Genomic DNA, 19710 nt, shown 5'->3' with positions numbered 1-19710 from the left:
GCGGATGTAATCCTTCAGCTGCAGACGCGTTAGCGGGAACCACTTGAGTAGCGTTTTTTTGTGCACTACTATTCCACTGTTATAAACACAAGTCTTTTCAACTTTACCGAACTGCTACAGCGCCAATAATGAGTTTACACTCAACGTTTCATTAAAAAAAATATTTTATTCTATCGATTTTCACTTAATAACATCTCAACACTTCTTACAAACTACCTATTACCTCAAGTACCTGAACTAAAAAGAGATTGATCGGGGGTTCGAACCGGCTATTTGTATACTAAAACTGCTGATGGGGCATATCACATCTGGGTCGCTGGTCATTGGACTTTGCTCGTGTGGTCTGACTCCTTTATTGCTGATCTATCGGTTTGGTCGGTGCTGGTTGGTCGGTGTCGGGTGGGCCATCACGTAATTATATATTAATTCTTTAATAAAATAATTAGATAAATGACTTTTAATATGGATCACAATTGTTTAAACTTCATACTTAAATTAAAAACCCAGATTAATCCACCTAGCGGTGATGGTGCCTTTCTCGTTCGTTCAAAAGGTTTGGAAAAATCTCAAACAACACCAATATGTGGATTGGTCTTATTTTTCATATTTGTTTATATGCATAAAAAAAATTCTCGCTAAACGCAATTTGTTGCAAACAAATCGGATGAGCATAAGAGCAAAAATGGCATTTTATTTAGTAGTTTTAAAATTAGTATTTTCGCCATAACTTTTGACCCAATTGTACGACCCGGCCAAGTTTCTATAGGAAACAATGGGACAAGATTCTGCGTCGAATGCAATCTGTTACGAGCGATCTGAGAAGCACACATATTGCACATCAATCACAGTAACTTATATATGACCGGATTCAGTCACAATATGGTTACTGCAACCAGATTTGTTGAAATTGTGTTGCTTGGGGAATAGATGAAGTCTAAGTGCTAAGAAAGTGAGTTAGACTTTTTGAACTCTTTTTCACAATAAATAGTAATTTGACCATAACATCTAAGCCCATAGTCCGATCTGGATAATTTGCAATAAGAAAATATGAGACATTCTGCGTATTTGTATTTTGGCCATAACTTTCGATCCCATAGTTCGCCAATTTCAAATAGGAAACAATGGGACAGGATTCTGCGTCGAATGCAACTTGTTGCGAGCAAATCGGTTGAGGATAAGTGCCCGAAAAATGAGTGACATTTTTTACGCGATTTTTTCGTATGAATTTGTATTTTGGCCATAACTTCTGATCCCATAGTTCTATCTGGCCAATTTCAAATAGGAAACAATGGGACAGGATTCTGCATCGAATGCAATTTAATGCAAGCAAATCATTTTTTTTATGCAAGACATTTTTTACGCGATTTTTTCGTATGAATTTGTATTTTGGCCATAACTTTCGATCCCATAGTTCGATCTGGCCAATTTCAAATAGAAAACAATAGGACAGGATTCTGCGTCGAATGCAACTTGTTGCAAGCAAATCGGTTGAGGATAAGTGCCCGAAAAATGAGTGACATTTTTTACGCGATTTTTTCGTATGAATTTGTATTTTGGCCATAACTTTCGATCCCATAGTTCGATCTGGCCAATTTCAAATAGAAAACAATAGGACAGGATTCTGCGTCGAATGCAACTTGTTGCAAGCAAATCGGTTGAGGATAAGTGCCCGAAAAATGAGTGACACTTTTTACGCGATTTTTTCGTATGAATTTGTATTTTGGCCATAACTTTCGATCCCATAGTTCGATCTGGTCAATTTCAAATAGGAAACAATGGGACAGGATTCTGCGTCGAATGCAACTTGTTGCAAGCAAATCGGTTGAGGATAAGTGCCCGAAAAATGAGTGACTTTTTTACGCGATTTTTTCGTATGAATTTGTATTTTGGCCATAACTTCTGACCCCATAGTTCGATCTGGCCAATTTCAAATAAAAAACAATGGGACAGGATTCTGCGTCGAATGCAACTTGTTGCAAGCAAATCGGTTGAGGATAAGTGCCCGAAAAATGAGTGACATTTTTTACGCGATTTTTTCGTATGAATTTGTATTTTGGCCATAACTTTCGATCCCATAGTTCGATCTGGCCAATTTCAAATAGGAAACAATAAGACAGGATTCTGCGTCGAATGCAACTTGTTGCAAGCAAATCGGTTGAGGATAAGTGCCCGAAAAATGAGTGACATTTTTTACGCGATTTTTTCGTATGAATTTGTATTTTGGCCATAACTTTCGATCCCATAGTTCGATCTGGCCAATTTCAAATAGGAAACAATGGGACAGGATTCTGCGTCGAATGCAACTTGTTGCAAGAAAATCGGTTGAGGATAAGTGCCCGAAAAATGAGTGACATTTTTTGAGTAGTTTTGCGCACACACACACACATACACACACATACACACACACACATACACACACACACACACATACACACACACACGCACACACACACAGACATCACCTCGATTCGTCGAACTGAGTTGATTGGTATATAACACTATGGGTCTCCGGGCCTTCTATAAAAAGTTTGTTTTTGGAGCGATCATATAGCCTTTACCGTATACTTAGTATACGAGAAAGGCAAAAAGGTGTCGGACGTTAACCGTATTGAGGAAGAGATGAAGAAAATTTCTTCTCTCTCCGAATCGATTGGTGGCATCCGAGATCACATTACTGCCCAGATAGACAGCGCGTTGAAGCTCGGTATGGAACAATTGGCAAGTAAATTGAATTGCGTTTTGGGTGAGGCTATTAGTGGCTTCCAAAAATCTGTTGGTCAAGAGTTGGAAAATATGAAAAGTTCATTTTTTCAATTTAACTCGAATAAGAGCTTAGCTGTAATGAATATAATGCATGGTACATCTAGCACGGCTTCGGAGCCTGGTCAGAATCCCAGACCTAAAAAGCGTAAGGTTCTTGATGACGTTAGCGATGCGTCGGAAAATTTGTTGACAGAAAACGTTAGTTTCGCGGATGTTGTGAAAAGTAAAACTGGGAATAAAGTTAAAAGTACGAAAAAAATTGCTGTAACGCAGGAAGCGAAAAGTAAACGTAAGGCTCGCCCGGTTTTTGTGATTAAACCTAAAGAGTCCAACCAGAGTAGCGATGCTACTCGGAAATTTTTGAACGATAAATTAGATCCAAAAACACACAAAATCAGTAACTTTAGGAACGGGAAAGACGGCTCTATTATTGCTGAGTGTGCAACAGGATACAATGTAAATGTTGTGAAAGATGGCATTCAAAGCGATCTGGGTGAAAGCTACAATGCTGTTGTTCCCACATCGGTGCCAAGGCTTAAAGTGATGGGCATGTGCGATAAATTATCCTCCGATGACTTCATCGAGATTTTAAAAAATCAAAATGAAGACATCGCTATAAATGCAGTAAAGGTTATCAGGACGTACGAAAATCCACGTTTCAAGTACAACAAATACAATGTTGTGATTGAAGTCGATAAGGATACTCATAGTTGCTTGCTGACCGCGAAGAAAGTGAATATAAGGTTTGATCGGTGCCTTGTAGTTCCCGAAATTAGTGTTCTAAGATGCTTCCAATGTGGAGAATTTGGGCACATGAGTACGGAATGCAAGAATAGTATTGCGTGTTCTAAGTGCAGTGTAGGTCACAAAACATCTGATTGCACGTCAACTGCTTTGAAATGTATCAATTGTTTGAAAATGAATAAAGAACGTAAAATGAATCTGGACGTAAACCACGGAGCATTTAGTACTGAGTGTAAAGTTTATAAAAGGTTATTTGATCCTAAAAAGAACAGCTTACGTTTCAATGAATAGCAACCAAGTTCCAGTAGAAATGTGAATAATTTAGATATTTTGTATTTGAATATTGCTGGTTTGTCTACAAACTACGTTGCACTACGTAAGATTGTAGAAGATAAACGTCCACTTTTAGTATTTCTATCTGAAACTCATATTGTTAACTTGGAAGCATTTGATCAATATAGTATTCCGGGATATAGTGTTGCTGCTTGTCTATCACATTCGAGACACACCGGCGGAGTTGCTATTTATGTCAAAGAATCAGTTCAGTTCAAGCTTCAATTGAACGAAGTTTGCGATGGCAATTGGTTCTTAGGCATTGCAGTTGTACGTGGCATGAAGTTGGGTAATTACGGTATTTTATATCACTCTCTCAGTGCTAATGACCAGCATTTTTGGAAATTTTTGAAAACTGGTTAGAGTCGTTTATGGATCCTAGTAAATTAAATGTTATTGCTGGCGATTTTAATATCAATTGGTGTGACGATTCAAATTCGAATCATTTGAAGCGATTAGTTGACTTTTTTAATTTAAAACAAAAAGTAAATGAGTATACGCGTATTTCTCGGCACAGTAGAACTTTGATTGATCATGTTTACTCTAACTTTGATTCTGTCACTAGTGTTACGAATTGTGATTTAAAAGTAACCGATCATGAAACACTAGTCATTAGCATTACAGATGACAGTAGTAATAATAACGATTTGGTAAAACTTAAGTGCTGGAGAAAATATTCGAAACAAGCAATTACGAGCCTTATCGAAACAAACGTGGATTTTCGAGAAAATACTGGTAATTTAGATCAAAGAGCAGCTGTTATCACGAGCGTCTTAAAATCCTGTACCAATCAGTTAGTTGAACAGAAATTAGTAACTTTGAATAATTCAAACAGCTGGTACAATCTAGATCTTTTACGTCTTAAACGTAAAAGAGATAAGTTGTACAAAAAATGTCGTAAAAGTAATAATGAAAATCATTGGAATAGGTACCAGGTTGCGCGGAATAAATATTCGCAATGTTTAAAGCATACTCGATGCGAATATATACAGAGGAAAATTTATCAGCATCAAAACAACAGCAAAGAGTTATGGAAAATATTAAAATCATTGTTAAAACCTAGTTCTTGTAAACCGCGATCCATAACTTTTAATGGCACATTAGAAGAGTCGGAAGAAGTAATCGCGTCTAAATTCAATGATTATTTTATTGAAAGCGTTTCAACCATTAACCGATCTATCGAGTTAGTGGATGAACCTGACGAAATAAAACAGGAAAGGATCGCAGAGTGCCGTGCTCAAGAACGGTTGATTAAATTTTCCGCACGTCAAAAACTTCATTTTGATTGTAGTGAAACCCATAATTGGGTATGAATTTCAAGAGTAACTCGAGATCGAACAAATGTATAGTAGAAAAAATAGGATAAAGTGCATCTTAGTGCGTTGGTACAGTTAATGTGGAAGGAAGAATTGAAAGTGACCCCATGAGTCCGACAGCCGATCCAACGTACTTTGTTCCGAGAGCCAGCACGAGAAAGCGGTGTTCTTCTGCATTCGTGGAAAATTATTTGCCTCTCAAGTATACGAAGATCACACTTTCTAATGTGAATTTAAATTGCTATTTCGGGAGAAAACTTCAAGTCACGTTTTTCCGGATGAGATAAAGTCTGGTGAGCAGCAATTTCGGTGGAAGGAGCGGAAGGGATGCATATGGGTCCGTAAGTGCAACCCATATTTGGTAAGTTTTTAAAGCCTGTTTTATGCCAATCTTAAAAAAATTACCAGTCCTTTTTATTTTTGTTGCGGTAAACAATACAAAATGTAATACGGGTCTGACTTTAGTTAAAGATAAACTTGACAAATATTAAAAAAGATGAGGCAATTCCCCGTATCCATCGAATCCTACTTTAGCAATATTTCACATCTTTTCTCTCTACCCAACTATGTGTACCGAAATCGAACAACAGTCGATCGCGTTTGAATCACAAACATGTGCTTCTGCCTTTCGAATTGAGGCGGGTTTGCTTCTGCTACGACAATGAAGGCTTGTTTGCAGCCGTTTGATCATTTATTCATCCACTTAGAATTCATTTGTTGATCAAAATCATTATCATATCAGGGGGGGAGGGGAATTTAATTTCTTTTTGCTCTTTTTTCGTTTCAGAGAGCGAGCAAAGGCGCTTAAACCTAGGCTATTAGCCAGGGCAAGGCTAATACCTTCGCCCCATCCGAGGAAAATCATCGGCAAGGATAATGGAGTGACATAAATTTCTTAGCAAAGTCACTCCCAACGTATTTCCACAAATTTTCTATCATTTGCTTATAATGATACTCCTAAACCACATACCCTACCCACCATCCAATTCCTTGACATCTATGAGGGCGTCGGTGAGTCGCTGGCCTCTCGTTAAGTAGATGTCATATCATTATTTCCTTCCCTTTCCTAGTAACGGAGAAGATGGGCGTGGCCGGCAATGATAGCTTTCATGTTTTATCATTTTGGACCCCCAATTGGATTTCCATTGAATCCCAAATGGAAATCCATAAGCAATTGGGGTAAGAAAGGTAAAGAATATACATGACAACTATCAGTATGCAATCTACGAAATACTCCGTTACAACGCAACGCAACGCAACGCAACGAACCTGACGAAATAAAACAGCCAGTTAACAGTAACTTGAGATTCGAAGGTTTTCACCCCATTACATTTCAAGAACTTGAAACGATTTGTTTTAATCTAGGAAAAACGGCTGGTATTGATAATGTTAATGCTAAAATTATACAAGATTGCTTTCATGTCATCGGACACAACCTGCTGGACCTGATAAATGAATCATTGCAAACTGGGCACGTGCCGCAAGTTTGGAAGGAATCCTTAGTTATTCCAATTCAAAAAGTTGCTGGAACGATTAAAGCCGAAGAGTTTCGTCCCATCAACATGTTGCACACAGTAGAGACAATTTTAGAACTTGTTAAAGGCCAGCTACTTATGTATTTAAATAGTAATAACTTGTTAATACCGGAACAATCGGGATACCGGGAGGGTCACTCCTGCGAAACCGCTTTGAACTTGGTATTAGCTAAATGGAAAGAAAGCATACAGCATAAAGATACGATTGTTGCTGTGTTCTTGGATCTTAAACGCGCTTTTGAGACAATTTCTAGGCCCTTATTATTGAAAACTTTGGAGCGCTTTGGAATTTCAGGTTCTGCATACAATTGGTTTGAAAGCTATTTGTCTGACAGAACTCAACGGACTGCTTTTAATGATCCTGTATCTCGTCCCATGGAGAACACCCTAGGAGTGCCACAGGGAAGTGTATTGGGGCCCCTTTTGTTTATTATGTATATAAATGACATGCGACGGGTTTTACGTTTTTGTGATATAAACTTATTCGCAGATGATACTGCCCGAGCAGAAGCCATGAACAGAATAACAAAACATGATATGGATTTGATTGATATAAGAGATAAAAGAACAGGCAACAATATCAAAAATTTGCACCGAAATATCATTTAAATATCAAGATATGCTATGGATAAGAACAAACCAATGGCACATGATATTGATCACTTCTTACAAATAGCATAACTTGATCTCCTTTTGATATTTTAGTGCAAAATATTGATATTGTCGTCTGATCTTTTATCTCTTATATCAATCAAGTCCATATCTCATTTTGCTATCTAATCAACATTTGATATTATTTTGCTATTATCGTCTACCCGGGTGTGTTATTCATTGCAGCTAGAGACTTAGAAGATGCGATTGAACGCTTGAATGAAGATTTGCATTCTTTAAGTAGATGGTTGAAGTACAAACAGTTGAAATTGAACATTAGTAAAACAAAGTTCATGATTATTTCGCGAAATCGTTCAATTGATAATGTCTCGGTGAAAATTGATGAAGAGACACTTGATCGCGTACGGGAATTAAATATCTTGGCGTGATTATTGATGATAAATTGAAATTTGACCAACATATTGACAATGTCATCAAGAAAATAGCCAAGAAGTATGGAATCCTCTGTCGACTGAAAAACGAATTAAATATTGCTAGCAAAATACATTTGTACAAATCAATCATCTCTCCTCACTTGGACTTTTGTCCTTCCATTTTGTTTTTAGCAAATCAGACACAAATATCGAGATTGCAGCGTTTGCAGAATAAGATTATGCGTTTGATTTTGAGATGTAACAGATTCGCTTCCTCAACTTTTTTGTTGGATGCTTTGCAGTGGCTCTCGGTGAAGCAAAGAATTGTGTATTTGACAATGGTGTTCATTTTTAAAGTAATTAACGGTTTGCTGCCTCGATATTTGTGTGATCGAATTGAAAGAGGAAGTGACATTCATAGATATAACACTAGAAACGCGGAAGATATAAGAACACCATACTTTTTGCATGGAGCTTCACAAAATTCTTTGTTTTTTAAAGGTATCAATTATTTCAATTCGATGCCTACACATATCAAACCCGCCACGACATTATCACCGCTTGAGAAACTTGGTGGTTCACACGTCAAAGCTGCCTTTTAAGCAGCTACTTAGTTGACTTTTATAGTTCGATAAATTTTGTATCTTGACGAAGTTTGACCTACGGATTGTTTGTTTGGACAATTGTATTTTTTAATTATTGAGGCCCTGATAAACTGTTTCGTTCGCCTCGATGATGATGATGGATTTTATATATATTGACGTAATTGTAATCTGATCTTTTTGTGTAGTCTACAAAAGTTTGAGTCTCGCGCGCAAAGCAGATATGGATGATTTTAAAATTTATGTACAGACTTGCGCATTTTCAACTGTTTGAATGATTCTTCGGATTAGTAATGGGCTATCTGGTAGAGTTTTGTTCCCGTGGTTGATACCGAAACTTTTGATATCGACGGAGCGGTAACACAAGTTTTAGTTTTGTTGACGACTTAGATTATTAATTTTATTGATGCTTACGAGTGATAAACGTGGTCTTGTATAAACATGAAACGCGATTCTTGGTGGAACTTTTGAAATCTGTGCGAGAGGTATCACAAGTTTTGCATTTTAGTATAAGCTCGAAGTATCACTACCGATGCTTATGAGAATCTGTAGATGAAAACAACAGTTTTATTTAATTTACATTTTTTGCTGGATAGTAATGAAAAGTTATGTAATTCATATCTGTGATGGTAATCAGATCGTTTTTGTTTTTTGCAAATCTGATTAAATTGTTATTATATCATTCAATTAATTATCTTAAAGATAAATCGTCTAGCTCAAACCTTTGTAGGGGTAGGGTAAGACGGTATAATATGCCCCCCCTAAGGCAATACCTATGAAAACTTTTTACTTTTCAACGTAATTTATGCAAACTTTGTGTTATTTGGTAGTTCAACAAGTCGCAAATGCATTACATGTGAGTAGTCATAAAAAAATATTACTGAGAACACGTAATAAAGCTTTTCTGAAAAGTCGCGAAAAAGTGGATTTCAAAAAGTGCCTGGGCAATACGCCCCACCGTAATCAAACACGTTTCATAGACCTTCATTAGCATTTTATCTATCACATAATAAAAAGGTTACAAATCCTTATGAGCTTGACATTAAAAAAACAACTTAAGTCCATTTAAGCAGGTGTGAATTACATTTCAATATTGTCCATACAATTTGGAAGCAAATGCTGCAGGCTCGCTGCACTTGTGTACAGTTGGTAAGGGCATACCGTCCTGCCTACACTGGGGCGTTTTGGCCAGTGAAACATGTTTTCGAAAATCGTTAATTTTTGAAGATGAAAGAAATTTTATATCATATTAACGACTGAGAAGCGTTATTTTGTTGCCCAACTGAGTGTTCCTGTGCAAGTTTTGCGGACAGTATGCTAGAGTCGCTCCAGAATGTTGAGCAAACAAATATGAAAAGTTACATCAAAACTGTAACTTTTTGTATTTTGCTATTATTTTCATTGTGTAATAGAAAAATACTTCCACATTCACATAGTATGATGGTTTTACAAATATTTATAGGTTCCAACTGATTTTCACCCTTAGTTAGGTATAGTTTTCTAGAAATCAAAGGGGGGCGTTTTGGCCAGGTGGGGCGCATTATACCGTCTTACCCTATGTGGCGGGACCATCATCATCATCAAAAAATACTCTTTGGAATCTAACGAGCTACATGACATTGTTTCACTTTCCTAGGCATGCACGTCGCTATGAAAAGAGGTTTTATTTATGATACCGTGAAAGATCATATTTCGGACGCACACAAACTTCGGACACCCAAATTTATATGGAAGTTTTTCTGGAATAATTCACAGAAATGTTTCAACTTTTTCGTCCTGTAAACTGTATGTTTGGAAGTAGTTTTGTAATATTTGGAGCACAGTTAGCCATGTCGTTTTAAAGGAATTGTTTATTTAAAATTCAAATAGAAGATCTGCATTAAAAATTAGCACATTAGCACTTAACGTTTTGTCATACATCTTGCTATTAATAGGAAAATCAGGGCCCTGTAGCATAATCAGACTAATAATATTAGCTACAAGTTACAAGTTACAAGTCAACAAATTACAAGTACTTGTAATTTGCGTCGCATAATAATGTTTTGCCAACTAATAATATTAGAACTTGTATTATTAGTAAGGTTGAAATTACAAGTCCGTCAGGTTCATTTACCTGTCAAAATTCATCCGACAGTTCACTGTCATTGCGGAGGTAAACGATTTGTTTACGTTTGTTTGCAAATTTGTGGATAGAATATATATTTTGACTGTGATAGGTATGCACGGAACACGAATTATTATCTCAGTAAATTTATTGGTTCCGCGGTTTAAGCCAGCTTCGTGGTATTGACATTTTTAACCAAGCCAATGTAATGCACACTGGAGCACGCACTGGAGTCGTTTTTACGTGGTCTTTGGGATTGACTTAAGTTTTAATTAAAGCGATTTGTAATTTACGTGAACGTACCGCTAGACTTATTTGTTGTGTGTTTTTGATGCGAGTTTAATTTACGTGTATTGTGAGACTTGTGCGGGTTTGGATTTTGCTAATAATTCGATTATGAAATTTGGACGATTTCTTTTTTAGTTCAAAATACTAACTGATGAGAATATCGCAATAAATTCTACAAAGAATTTAGTTAGTTCCGTTTTTCCTTTCTTTCCCATGATTGTTGTCATAAATAAAGCAATATGCATGGTCTTAAACGAGATTGCTTAGTACAATAGTACAATAATACAAATTTCAGTAAATTAATATATTCTCAATTTTGAGATGAATAAAGTCAACTTTGGGTAAACTAAACTCAGCTTTGGTTAATATGTTTTAAGTGGATTAAGTTAAACTTTTTTTTAACTTTATTTATTTGTTTTTAAGTTAAACTACTAAGTTTTACGAAACTCATTTTAATCAAAATTTGTTTATTAGTCCAAAGTACGGATCTCAAATCCGTAATCTCTAAAACAACTTACTTTTGAGTAGTTTTGGGTTTCTATGTACTGCATAATTGCTAATGATCTTTAGCGCTCCACCATTTGAATACTTGATGTCAGTATTTCTACTATACCGTCATTCGGGGCGACATTGGGCCTAGGGGATAAGATTGGGCCAAAAACGAAAAATGTTTTAACTCCTAATATCTCAGGAACTGTTACGAATTTTGATGAAAACTTCAAACGGTTCGAAATTATATTAAAATTCACGTCTAGGAAATCACAAAACAAATTCCAAGAACTAATTGTGCTCGTACGATAATGCTTGGAAATTGAATGTAAAACTATTGAGCGAATGAACCCGTATTAAAATAGTGTCAGTAATGCCCCACAAATCTATTACATAACTAGTTTTTAGATCGATGAATACCTGGTTATCATGTTACGATAATTTGTTGTTGTTTTATCGAATTTTATTAATATTTATATAACGGTTCTGGTTTTTTGTAGCAACGAGCAATGCACGCAAAAAAAGGGGTGAGATTGGGCCAAGCCTTCAGTTGATTTGCCATACATAGTTGGTAAAAGCCGTAATGTAGGCAATTATTTTGAATGAACGATTGAATCGTTTCATCGTCACCGCTGGACTATTTCATTTGGCCCAATGTTACCCCCTGTGAGGGGTGAGAATGGGCCAATTTTGAACAACATATAACTTTGAAGAATTTCCATAATTCATTATTTTTTCCCCAGGCAGCGGTAAATTTGTAATTCAAGCTTGTACCAAACTAATTAAAACTTGATTCCAAAGTTTTTTTTTTTGTGTCTTTATTAAAGAGACTTTCAGCCCGAGGCTGGCTCGTCTCCGCGATTCCAATGTTAACTACTAGAGCTTTGTAACATTTACTTGGAGCATACCACATTTTGGCCCAATGACGCCCCCGTTGGCGGTATCCAAAGTCATTTGAAAATTTTCATAATTCTCAGTGTTGTATGGGAACGAGATATTTATTCTTAGTGCACAGTATTTCATTATACGGTAATTTGAAGCAACTAGAATGATAGCTTCTTTCTCTGTTAAGTCGTTAAAAACAATTGAACGATGCCTAATTACTTTGCACAGCTAAAATAATAAAATAAAAGCTACTTGTAAATTAAATTACAGCACCATTCATACTTGTAAATGAAACTACAAGCCAACGCTAATAATTTCTACTTGTATTTTCTTTATGCAACAGTTACTTGTAAATTCCACTAATATTATTAGTGTGGTTTACTTGTAACATTAGTCTTGTAAATTCATACTTGTAGATTCATTATGCAACAGAAAATTACAAGTTACAAGCTACTCTACAAATATTATTAGTAAAATTTCGATTATGCTACAGGCCCCAGAAGATTAATTGTTCTATATTTGCACACTTCAAAAGACTTATGCTGAATATGTTTTCGTATAGCCATAAATTTTTTGGATCACCCCAACATCAATCGCTGTTTTTCAAATTTCACCGTTTTGTTGTTCGTCAGAATACCAACAGCAAAGTTTATGGCAAAACAACACACATGTGGTTCATGAACTCCTACATACAAGCAGATATGGTACCGACTAAGCACCGTTCCATGAATGAGTCACAATCTGCGTTATCAGACAATATGAAAAATATTTTGTTCGACAGGGATATATCGATTGGAAAACCATATATGTACTGTTCTAATGTCATTAGACACATCTCCATTTTATCAGAGAACAAATAGAGTGAATTTATGATGCCTTTTTCCTCATCATGAACATTTTGGGTAGAAGTGTATAACAAAACAATGATCTAATAATAACCATTTCTACTGAAATATCTAGACTTACCACTCTAAACATGAAACAACTTCCTAACGACCCTGAGCTCTACTAGACGATTGGCATGTTTGCGTTAAGAATAATGGACGTTTGGTGTTCATAAGACCTAAACTAAAGATCTGCATTCTGGGCGGCCGCTCGCCCGGTTACCGTAAAGTTGGAGTGGTTGTTCGTGTTGCCATCCAATAATTTATTATTTTTCTTTTATCTTTATTAAAGAGACTTTCAGCCCAATGATGCCTCGTCTCGTACTCGATTTATTCTTGTTTCCATTGATGATAAGACCGTTCGGCCACGGATGATTCGAATCGAGGAGTTTAGCTCGGGTGGAAAATCATAAGGAATATAATGTTGTATGGGGGCAGCAGGGACTATGTCCAAGGAACATGGAACTGCAAGTCACTAGGTTACGCAGGTGGCGACAGAATGATCTACGATGAATCACATCCCAGCAACTTCGACGTCATGGCGCTGCAAGAGATTTGCTGGACAGGACAGAAAGTGTGGAAAAGCGGGCATCGAGAGGCTACCTTCTACCAAAGCTGTGACACTACCAACGAGCTGGGAACCAGCTTCATAGTGCTGGGAAAGATGCGCCATCGTATGATTGGGTGGCAGCCAATCAATGCAAGGATGTGCAAGCTGAGGATTAAAGGCCGTTTCTTCAACTATAGCATCATCAACGTGCACTGCCCGCACGAATTGAGATTCGACGACGAGAAAGTAGCGTTCTACGCACAGATGGAGCAGACATACGACGGATGCCCACTGTGGAACGTCAAAATCGGCATCGGTGACATGAATGCACAGGTAGGAAGGGAGGAAATGTATAGACCTGTCATCGAACCGGATGGTCCACACACCGTATCGAATGACAACGGCCAACGATGCATAAACTTCGCAGCTTCCCGCAAAATGGTGGTCCGAAGCACCTTCTTTCCCGGCAAAACTATCCGCAAGGCCACATGGAGATCACCTAACCAAGAAACGGAAAACCAAATCGACCACGTTCTAATCGACGGTAAATTCTTCTCCGACATCACGAACGTCCGCACTTACCGCAGTGCGAATCTTGAATCCGACCACTACCTCGTTGCAGTACGCCTGCGCTTAAAACTCTCGACGGTGTACAACACGCGTCGAAGTCGGACGCCGCGGCTTAACATTGGGCGGCTACAAGACGGTGAACTAGCCCAAGAATACGCGCAGCAGCTGGAAGTGGCACTCCCAACGGGAGAGCAGCTAGACGCAGCGTCTCTTGAAGATGGCTGGAGAGATATTCGCTCCGCCACGGACCAGGTGTTCGCCATTCCCCAAGTACTGCAGAAATGCCGCGAAAACAAGGTGCCCACACATCATCGACTTCAAAGCCGCATATGATACCATCGATCGGGACCAGCTATGGCAGCTAATGCACGAACACGGATTTCCATATGTGAATATGTGCGTTATGTGGAAGATATTGATTTGGAAAATGTATTGGAGGTAACCACTTTCCTTTTGATGGGACTCGAACCCATGACCCTACAGTACGCTAGACTGGTGCTTTAACCAACTTAGCTACGAAGGACCTCCGTCGGCCTTCGCAACCTAGCGGCTACTGAACGAGCTCGAGATTCCCAAATTGGACGGTTTACCACGGTTTAGCATTACTTCTGGAAGGGGCTCGTGTGATTACTAGTTACTCTCGTAACTAGCTACCCACTAGTCGTCACTTCTCGGCTGATCTTCGGCACGCCAATTACGCTGAAAGATTCGGATTAGTTCTAACAATCGTCAACAATTTCAAAGCTTCAGGACTATGACCAACTGGTTACGATTTTTTCGGCGTTCGTACACGTCCGATAGGGAAAGAAATTGCTTTACACTTTGTTGGTAAGGCTGAAGAGCCACGATATTATAGGTGGATCGTCTACAATACTCCAAACAGTCCTTGCATTCAGAACCTAATATTCAAATCGATCAACAAGAAGATCTACGATGTCCCCTCTAGTTTTATGAGTTAGAATAGCTCCACGGTATTCCATTACATAATTACAGATACACTACAGAATTCGTTCAACATCTACGACACTCCAAACTGTCCATGAGCTCAGATCCTAATATTCAAATCGATCAACATCGATGTCTAAACTACTTTTATGAGTTGTAATAGCTCCATGGGATTTCATTACACGATTATAGGCACATTACCGAATTCGTTCGACATCTGCTTCTTCTTCTTTTTCTTCTTCTTATTGGCATTACATCCCCCACTAGGACATTGCCGCCTCGCAGCTTAGTGTTTATTTAGCACTTCTAAAGTTATTAACTGCGAGGTTTCTACACAGTAAAAAAAAAGTAATATCACATCCGATTTATAATAAATAAATTACTAACGAGATAAAGTATTCATTTGTTTTTGTTCGTTGATTGAAAAAAAATCCGAGCTGTTTATGTTTTGATTATTATTTTAAACAAAAGTGTGTCAGAATGACTTATTTTTAATGTTAATGTAAATGTCAAAAAGTGAGTAACATTTTTCAAAGTAAGTAAATTTTTACTCACTAGTTCTAGACTTTTACTTACTTTTGAATTATTATATAAATACTATAGATAGTGGAATATATAGATGAGCAAAGATAAATCCTCTGTCTCCTCTGTTTATTTGTGGACGCAGTAGCGCCCGTGGCAAGTGTTTTTTTTTCAATCAAAATTTTCAACGTCTGTTGTCTGTGATGTTTTTTTAAATCAAATGCTGTGTCTGGTTGTCTAAGGTTGTCACTGGTTTTGTCAAGGGTTTTGGTTTCTGCATCTGATAGTAAAAAAAATTAAATTGTCAAATCAAGACAAAATCTTCAAAACGACTTATCTGCTTTTGTAAACAAAGATTCAAACAACGATTTGACGAATCTGATAGCTCTCCCACGCAAACCAATACCATCAATAGGTAGGTGAAGGTTTCCGCTACCTGTTGACGGTGTTGGTTTGCGTGGGAGAGCTATCAGATTTGTCAAATCGTCGTTTGATTCTTTGTTTACAAAAGTAGATAAGTCGTTTTGAAAAGTTTTTCTTGAAATATTTTATTTTATTTTTTTGAGAATTTCTCCGCGTGCTGCGTCTGGTTGGCAAGTCATCGGACAGACAAACAGGGCTATGGGTCTGTTCAAATATTACGTAACGCAATTGGGGGTTGGGGTTTTTTGTTACGATTTGTTACGCAAAATATGGGGGGGTGAGGGTCTCTCGAAGTTTTGTTACGCGTAACAATAGAGAAAATTATTAGGATGTTTTTGAAAAATATTTATTATCTTTAAAATAGCATGAAGTACATAAAAAAATTAATTATTTTATCGTGCTTCAAGTTGTACCGAAATTTTAGATTTTTCCCAAAAAACAGCATTTGTTATGCCTTACGCACAGGGGTGGGGGTACTTCTGAAAAGTGTTACATATTGTTACGAGGGGAAGGGGGGTTCTTGAAAATAACGATTTTCGCTTTACGTAATATTTGAACAGGCCCTATTATATTTAAGATGATGATTCTGAAGAAGTCCAAACCGATTTATTTTTTATTATTTTAAAGTTTGCGGAAAATTGTAAAAATTGAGGCTGCTGACAACCAGTAACTGTTGATTATATACCCGGTAAAAATCGTTTACTCATTAATGAGTACATTTTCTTCGCTATATCCTTCTCTCTGCTGAAAAATTTACTAGTAGATAATTCAGAGACACCACCTCCCTCTTGTTTTTTGCTCATTGCTGAGCGGTAAGACGTGACCTTCTAAGAGGTGTTTTCCCAGGACGGTGTCCTTGCAGGATTACCACCGCTTGTCAGAATTTTAGTTCCGCAAACGGGTCCAACGTAAAACGAAGGAACGGGTCCAAGCAAAGATCGTAACGGGAACAATTAGTATAAATAGCACTGAGAAGTACTGTTGCAATGAAAATAGCGAAAAAAAAGAAGCGTACAGCACTAGAGTACAATGCGCTCTGGTAAATAATATGTTTTTTGTGCATGGTAAATAATATGTCCTCAAATGTCTGAATAGAACGTTAAAGTCTTGATCCCCCATAGTGTCTATCAATCGACTTTGCTCAACACGTTGTGGGATTAGAAACAATGGAAAACATTATAATGGCAATCACTTACCTTGTCACGTATTGTGGTCGTATTTTCCTCCTTTTATAATGGCGTCTTCGGTGTCCGATCCTGAGAAAAAAAATAAAGATTATTAGTTTCATTGAAAGATAATTTTTTTTTATTTTCGATGGTTGAACGGTGGTTTACTTACTTTTTGGTGTTCTATTTATTAAAGAAATTCTATTTCTTAAAAAAAAAAACTTCTGCACGGCACGACACAGCGTCCACTTCCACTTTCGAAACTGTACTGTGCACGCAGGCAGACAATGGTCGATGGCGACGGCGTTCGTGTTGGATCGCAGCAGTGTTGCTAGGGAATATTACACCGTTTATATGTATTATAACACTTTCAGGGTTGATATTGTGTTATATTACAAACGTGAATGATGTGCATCGTTTCAAATGTACATAATTACCGAATAATGTAGGTAATTTTATGTTATTTGCATGTCATGATAGAACGGGTTTTTTTCGATTCGATCTTACAGTCAGGAATGTAATAAAACATGAATCTGACATAAAATTACGCCATATTTGTATTTACATAGATTTTACTAGTACGTGTTAGAAAGCTACGTCGCAGCATATTAATATTTTTTTTGCTGTGTAAGCCGCTAAGGTACCATTTTTGCATTCGTATATCATGAGGCTAACACGATGATAATTTTATGCCCAGGGAAATCGAGACCTAGACCGGCACCGGAAATCGAACCCAGCCACCCTCAGCATGGTGTAACAGTTAAAAAATCCGACGTTTGCTGTTGTACTGTGGGTCCGCGACGTTAGGCATAAGTACGTTAGGCATAATGAACATTAGGCATAACAGACGTTAGGCATAATGGACGTTTAGCATAATTTTGCCTTCTCTATGTCGTGGGCTGTTCTTTGGATCATTTTATGCCTAACGTCCATTATGCCTAACGTGCATTATGCCTAACGTCCGTTATGCTTAACAACGTCCATTATGACTAACGTACTTATGCCAAACGTCTTTGTGGCTAACGGGGTCTCTTCAGGTCTCTTCAGGAACTCGACCATTTCTAAAGTTCGCTTGAAACCATCCAAACGCGTATGCTCAAGTTTGTTGGAAAAGTTATTTCTGCAAGAAAACCTTCTAAAATCCAATCCTACAATTGGGAACAAGTTTCAAAAGTCTATTGAATCAAGAGTGAGAAGATTAGATGGAATATTTTATTCCAACTGGTGATTCACGAGATGTTTAGTGATCATCCGTAGGTAATTATAACAGTGTTACCGAAAACCGCTTAGAATATACATTTTTTTGATATATGGCATGGGTCTATATAATCTTCTCTATCCATAATCACCACGGCATTCCCTTTGTCGGCCCGAGAATAGATCACATCCCTAGTTCTCAGTAGCCTGATCGTGCACCAGGTATCGGAAGCTCTTTGCAATGTTAATATTCTAATTGGGATTATTTATTTGACGACATTACGACCAAAAATTGTGGCTTTGAACGTGCTTTGAAAATAGAACTTTTTACGCTTTTTGTTACAATTGTAGAGCTTCTCACAAGATCAATCGGCGTTTGACGTTTGAAGCTTTTCCAGCAGGTTTATTAGAAGTATATTGATAGCAAAAAGATCGCCAATAAACCTGAGCAACTAGCCATAGTGACTGCTGTCATAAATCCGCTTTAAAAATTCAATTCAATCCAACAAGCATAGAAATTGTAAATTGAGCTACGATTGGTTTGAACATCTTCAACATCAGGTTTTACTTTTTTTACTTCCTCTCCAACGAAACGTTTTTGTTCTAAATTTATTATAAATTCATCAAATGGGCGAAAATATTTAGGATTTTGTAGAATAAACTGTAGGGTAAGACGGGTATACCTCGTTAGGAATAAGTACGTTAGGCATAAAGATGTTAGGCATAAGCACGTTAGGCATAATGGATGTTAAGCATAACGGACGTTAGGCATAAAATGACCCAAAGAACAGCCTATGACCTAAAGAAGGCTGAATTATGCCAAACGTCCATTATGCCTATCGTACTTATGCTTAACGGTCTTATGCCTAACGTACTTATGCCTAACGTCACGGACCCGGTAAGACGGTATAATACGCCCCCCTAAGGCAATACCTATGAAAACTTTTTACTTTTCAACGCAATTTATGCAAACTTTGTGTTATTTGATAATCCAAAAAGTCGCAAATGCATTGCCTGTGGGTAGTCTTTCAAAACTATTAATGAGAACACGTAATAAAGCTTTTTTGGAAAGTCGTGAAAAAAATAATTGAAAAAAGTCGAATATAAAATCACTTAAATAAAGGAGAAAAAAATGATTTCAAAAAGTGCCTGGGCAATACGCCCCACCGTAACCAAAGACTTTTCATAGCCCATCATTAGTATTTTATCTATCCCATAATGAAAAGGTTACAAATCCTTATGTGCTTGACATTAAAAAAAGCCAACATAAGTCCATTTAAGCAGGTGTGAAATACATTTCAATATTTTCCATATCATTTGGAAGCAACTGCTGCAGACTCACTGCGCTTGTGTCCAGTTGGTAAGGGCA

General features: G+C 37.3%; 1 long non-coding RNA gene across 1 annotated transcript in view; it reads right to left on the bottom strand.

Annotated features, from left to right (window-relative positions):
• The window catches only part of LOC134220513 (uncharacterized), an 88259-nt gene extending 70866 nt beyond the window's left edge, over nt 1-17393 (bottom strand). The window contains exons 1-2 of the long non-coding RNA XR_009981932.1: nt 17317-17393; nt 17175-17234 (exon numbers count right to left, since the gene is read on the bottom strand). This is a non-coding gene — a long non-coding RNA (uncharacterized LOC134220513). The remainder of the gene's footprint in view (nt 1-17174; nt 17235-17316) is intronic.
• Between the last annotated feature and the right edge of the window lie 2317 nt (nt 17394-19710).

This window comes from Armigeres subalbatus, chromosome 3 (assembly GCF_024139115.2).
Source record: "Armigeres subalbatus isolate Guangzhou_Male chromosome 3, GZ_Asu_2, whole genome shotgun sequence".
Lineage (NCBI taxonomy): Eukaryota > Metazoa > Arthropoda > Insecta > Diptera > Culicidae > Armigeres > Armigeres subalbatus.
Note: the sequence above shows the minus strand (reverse complement) of the source record. Positions and strands in the feature narration are given on the sequence as shown.